We start from the raw sequence: 5,840 nt of genomic DNA on the forward strand, positions 1-5,840 counted from the left end.
TTTCACATTTATTTTAATTAGCATTTTCATAGTCCTTACAGAGTTTGAGCATCCATCCATTTATGTACAGTCATTCTTGATTTTATTATGTAGCATGCCTATCCATGTTCCTGTCTCATTGATTTCTCTATGGAATTGTTAGTTGTTTTTTTAAGGACTCTTAATTGTTTATTATATATTTTGAATGCTAAACAATTTTTGGTTTTATATGTTATTAAAATGTGATATGTGTTATAAAAATATACTTTTACTATATTTTCACTCACATTATGGTACCTTTTGATGAACAAAAGTTCTTAGTGTAACATAGCTTAATTCACTTATCTTTACTACATAATTTGTGCTTTTCATGCCTTAAGACATTTTTTTCTACATTAAAGATATTCTTGTCTATTATTGTTCAAAGGCTTTATACTTCTGCTTTATATGTTTGTCTCTCATATCTTTGTTAACTGATTGTATAGACTGTGAAGTAGAAATCCATTTTCATTATAACTCAATATGGATCACTCAGTTTTTGAATAACTTTTATGGATTATTTTTTATTTCCCAGCTGATTAAAAATGCCCCCTATGATATATCAAATAACTATATATGAGTTTATTGCTGCTGCTGTTGCTTTGGGTTTTTCTAGTCTGTGTGTTAGTTCCCTTTTCTATTCCAGCCTAATACCACACTGTTGTAACTTGGGTTTGGTAAGGGATACTATTTTTGTCACTCAAAATAGAAATGCATAGGGTTTCTAGTATCTAATTTTGCAGCTGTGAGGGAGACACAGCCCCTAGCCTTTTACAGGTTGGACACATTTGCCCTGAAATGTGGCAGAGCCCTTGAGACCCCAGATTCCAGCCATTTGAGAACATTCTAACTCTTAGGTGCTAAAGGCCACTGAATTTGAGAATTTCCAGAGTTTAGGGTTCACACCTGTTCCCTCTCTCCCACCCCGCCCCGTTAGACCCTACCATTTGGACTCTAGTACTTTTTCTTCTTTATTTTCATGGATGGGTATCATTTTGGCATATCTGAAGTAAATAGAAGGAGTGAGTTTCAACATATGCTCAATTCATCATCTTTAAAGTAAAAACAAAAAACAAAAAAACATTGCAAACTAACCTGATGTCTTAGTATATATATGTATATGATTAAAATTTGATTGTACTTATAGAATAAATCCAAATACAATTTAAAAATGTTTTAGAGTTGATGCATAGTTATATTACATCTGCAGTAATAAGTCAATATTTTCTCTGAATATATTTTCTCCAAATATAGTTGAACCCTGTGAAAATATTATTTTTACTTTACAGTCACATATTATTTTTATTAAAAATAGTACTATCCAGCTTCCTCATTCACTTGATTAGCCTTGCTTTTTCAATTCCTTCCATCAATATTTATTGAACATGAGGTCTAAACGTCTTTAGATTGTATCAAAATATTACAGTTCTCACAAAAGACAGATTTCTAGCTCCTGAATATAATCACATACTATAATAAGGGCAGTGAAAATATGTTGAAAATTTACTTTTTCAAGGTGACGTCATGGAGAATAATATAAAACATCTTAAACTATTTTAAGGGGGATGATATATATTTAGATACATATATTTTTTCAAATGCGGGACTTTTTAAGACTTCTTGCTTTGTAACCACCATTCCCAAAATAATTGGAAAGAGCTTTGATGTTTTGTTCAATCTTTTGCCACAGATTTAAAAAGAGATATTATTTGCTTAAGATTGTTATTTTCTCAGAAGGAGCAAAATAGTTTCAATCATTTAAATCCAATTATGTGTATTTTACATCTAATTCATCCTTCAAATAAAATCAGTAAATTAGAGTTATTATTGTACCCAGATAGAGATTTCTCAGCTTGCAAAGGAAGGTAATTCTATCACCCAGGTTAAGAAATATCAAGCACCACTTTCAGGTAATAGATCCGGTATTCTTCAGATTGATTTGGCACCAGCTTGACCTTACATTTATACCCAAGCCATTTAAAATGAAAATTTCATTTCTTTTGGAAAGAGATGTGAATTCAGTGTGTGCAGAACGTTAAAATAGAATGTCATAAAGACTAAAAAACACTGTTTTTGAGAGATAGTATGATAGTGTGTAATATATATTTTTGCTAACTTGTTACTGAAATAATGGGACACGTATTGATAGCTCATTTATATGTACTATTTAAGATGATTAACCTATTAAAAATTTAATAATAGAAATCATTGTTATTTTGGCCACAGAGAATTATAGAGTTATAGAGTTGTTCTCTACAACTCATAATGCCATACTTATTTTGGGTGGGGGCAGTTTATATTTGAAGCCGTAATGTTACGCAAATAAAATTTGAACATTATTAGTATTTTCACTCATGTAGTAACACATTATTAATCTGAAGGTTAGTTATGCAATAGTTTTCATTGCCAAGGACAGAACTAAAAAGCTACCAAGGAAATTGGTGAAAAATAACCTGTACGTTTTCTTCTACACAGCAGTCATGAAGTGGTTAAATGAGTCTTTTCTCCTTGCTCTCAAAGCGCTGCTAAAGGAGAGAGTACTTTTTTTGTCAGTAGGAAATTTTTATCCCCGGAAGAAATAGAGATCTTTTAGAGTCAAGAAAGCTACAAACAAAAGAGATGATATTTTAGGCAGTAATCTATCTGAAAGATTTGTATGTTTTGTACTAAACCAATAAAACCTCTCAAGACCCTTTCCGTAATTCAAGGATAGTGTTGGAGAATGTAACTTATGAAAGTTATAGATCACCTGAAGTCCATATGTCACATTGATTCTGTCGCAATAAGGGATTATCCCTATTATTTTCATTAAAAGTCACAAATCTCTGACTGTTTGATGACGATCCTAGAACTGTGCTAAATGCATCATCTTACACAGCACTGTCATATCAACCTCACACCACTATGTAACAGAAAACATGATTGCCTTCATTTTCTAGGGGAGCAAAATGAGAATCTGAAACATCCAAATATCTTTCCAAGTCACATGGCTAATAAATGTTACACAAAGACATCACGGCCGTCCTAACTCCACCGCCTGGCCTTTTTACACTGTAGAAGCAGAATTACAAGAGCGATTGAAACAGAGTGGTTGAATTTCTTAGACATACAACATGTCAACTTTGTTTTTTATGCTAGTTACAGAAAGGCAGTTGTGAAGGAGGTCTATATCAGTCTGATGCAGACCTACATACAACATAAGAGTGAACAGAATAGCTTGCAGTTATCTCCAAATGCAAAGACAACACAAGCAAAACTAAAAATGTGGGACTGTACCCAGCTAAAAAGCTGCTGCACGGCAAAGGAAATCAACAAGAAGGCAACCTATCGAATGGTAGGAAATAATTGCCCTCAACAATTGGCCACCATTTCTTTCATTCACAAATTCCTTGGAGAATATATAAATTGTGTACAATATGAGGATATAAATATATTAGGTATCTATTTAATTGTAAAGAAAACAAAGCATATTCATTTGAATTACAAGAAAACAAAGGTAGACCTGAGTCAAATGCTTAATAAGTTTTTGAATCAGGCGACCTGCAGTTACACATATTTAATATTCTTAAAAAGTGCAGGTTTATTCAAAATTGAACTACTCTCCTTTTCAAATAACTTATTTAAGTCAAATATTAAGGTTCGAAACATTCTAAGGAAATGCCTCAGTCCAGCCTGAAGTACTGTGAATTATTTGATAGCGAAACTCTTAATAAACTCTGTTCTGACCCAATGGTCAGGAGTTAATTGGTATTCAAATCTCCCTTACTTGCTCATCTACCAAGAAAAATAATCATCATTTTGCTCCTCCTCTCAAGTAGGGAACATGATGTTTAATGCTTATTCCAATTAATGATTCTCCACATCTTTAGTTTTTGTTCATTTCCAGAGAAAATATAATTGTTCTTTTCTGCAAATGCGGTAAGACTAGAATTTGTCGCTGTGACTTTATGCCAGTTCGTTAAAAGTCTGCTTAATCTTCAACTTTAACCTTTTAATTTATCTTCAGGCTTAGTTAATATCCATTATTTTGCTTTGGTAATATAGATAAAACTGAAAGTATTTTAACAGCACATGAAGAAATTATTTATTAAATTGAAAAATGGATGACATGAGGTTAATTTAATAGGGAATAAAATAATTCTGCTTTCTGTCTCCAAACCTGACAGGTGTCCTCAGGGAAGGAAACTTCATACAAGTCTTTTTATATACACATGTTTTAATGTCTTTTGGGGAACCAGAGATGAAGTGGTAAGGCCACACGACAGGTATATTTTTAAATGAAACAAAACTGTGCTGAGCTAGTTTTTCAAGGTTATTTACCATTTATTATTTCCACCATCACTTTATGAGTTACAGATGTGCCATATGCTCGCCAACACTTGGCGTGGCCCGTCTTTAATTTTAGCCATTTTTATAGATATGTAGTGGCATTTCGTGATATTTTAAATATGTATTTCTTAAATGGCCAGGGGTATTCGGCCGCTTTTCTTATATTTATTTGCTAGTAAAATTTTTGTTAAGTGCCTATCTAATTTTTTTTTTTAAATCGGGTTCCAAATTAGTTATGAGTTCTTTATATGTTCCAGGCATGCATATTTTATGGGATACAAGTCTTGCAAGTACTTTCTATCAATCTGTCAGTCTGTAGCTTACATGTTTATTTTCATAACAATGACTTCATAATATTTTTTTAATGCCTACAGCACCTGCTATTCCCAGGCAGTCTTCCATCCAAGTACTAACCAGGCCCAGCTCTGCTTAGCTTCCGAGATCAGACGAGATTGGGCACGTTCAGAGTGGCATGGCCATAGACCATAATACTTTTTTAATATATTTTTTAAAATTTTGTTGAAATCCAGTGTACTGATAGTTCTGTGGTTTTCAAGTCAGATTTTAAAATATTTGCAAAAAACATTTCCTCCTATGGTTTCTGCTAGAAGTTTTATAGGTTTACATTAAAGTCTATGATAAATGTAGTTTTTGTACATGATATGAAGTGAATATAAAGGATGATTTATTTATATGTAGGGTAGCTATATACAATATACAATAATAATTGGATAGCTATATATAGAACAAATATAGGATATATATAGCTATCCAATTATTTCAGGACATTTGTTGAAAAGATTATTATTTCCCAAAGTATCTGGTATATTTTGAAAATGAATTGATCCTAATATACATAGATTTATTTATTGATCTTCTGTTCTTTGTATCTATAGTGTGACTTCATGTGAATGTACACTTTTTTTTTATTACTATAGCTTTATAATAAATGTTTAACTCAGGTAGTATTCTAGGATTAATTTCCTCCATCAGCAAGATAATGCCCTTTTGTTTACTCTTCTCCTGTAACTTGAACTACACAGCTTTCCTGGGTGGCTAGTGAGACCACGGCCTATTTTCAGGCTTAGGTGAGAATGAACGTTCACTTTGCTCCTTTCTGGTAGTTCTTGACCATCTTGAGTAGTTTCCTCCAACACATACCCTGATCTGTAGCTGAAGAACTGAGTAGAAAACTCTGCAGGTCTGTCTTGGGAACTCAAGCCACCTTACCTCCCCCCACCCTGGCTGTGTCTCTTCAGCTCAGGAAGGACTGTCAAGTTCTACCCTTGTTCCTCCCGCCTGCATGTGGCTGGGAAACTTTCTCTAGACAGAAAATAAAGGTATTGCTGGGCTCCCTCAATGGTTTCCTGTCTCAAGCATCACTGTTCTGAGCAGCCTGGTGTTCAGTGGCCGAAAACTGCTTTCTCAGTTTTTGTCTGAATAGTTAATTCTTTCCAACTGTATTGCTAATCTCATCTCTTTTACTTCTTCTT

At 33.2% G+C, this 5,840-nt stretch overlaps 1 pseudogene; it reads right to left on the reverse strand.

Annotated features, from left to right (window-relative positions):
- Positions 1-4,712: 4,712 nt before the first annotated feature.
- LOC112483278 lies at positions 4,713-4,831 on the reverse strand (annotated as a pseudogene).
- Positions 4,832-5,840: the final 1,009 nt, after the last annotated feature.

This window comes from Pteropus alecto, unplaced genomic scaffold (assembly GCF_000325575.1).
Source record: "Pteropus alecto unplaced genomic scaffold, ASM32557v1 scaffold65, whole genome shotgun sequence".
In the NCBI taxonomy this organism is placed as follows: domain Eukaryota; kingdom Metazoa; phylum Chordata; class Mammalia; order Chiroptera; family Pteropodidae; genus Pteropus; species Pteropus alecto.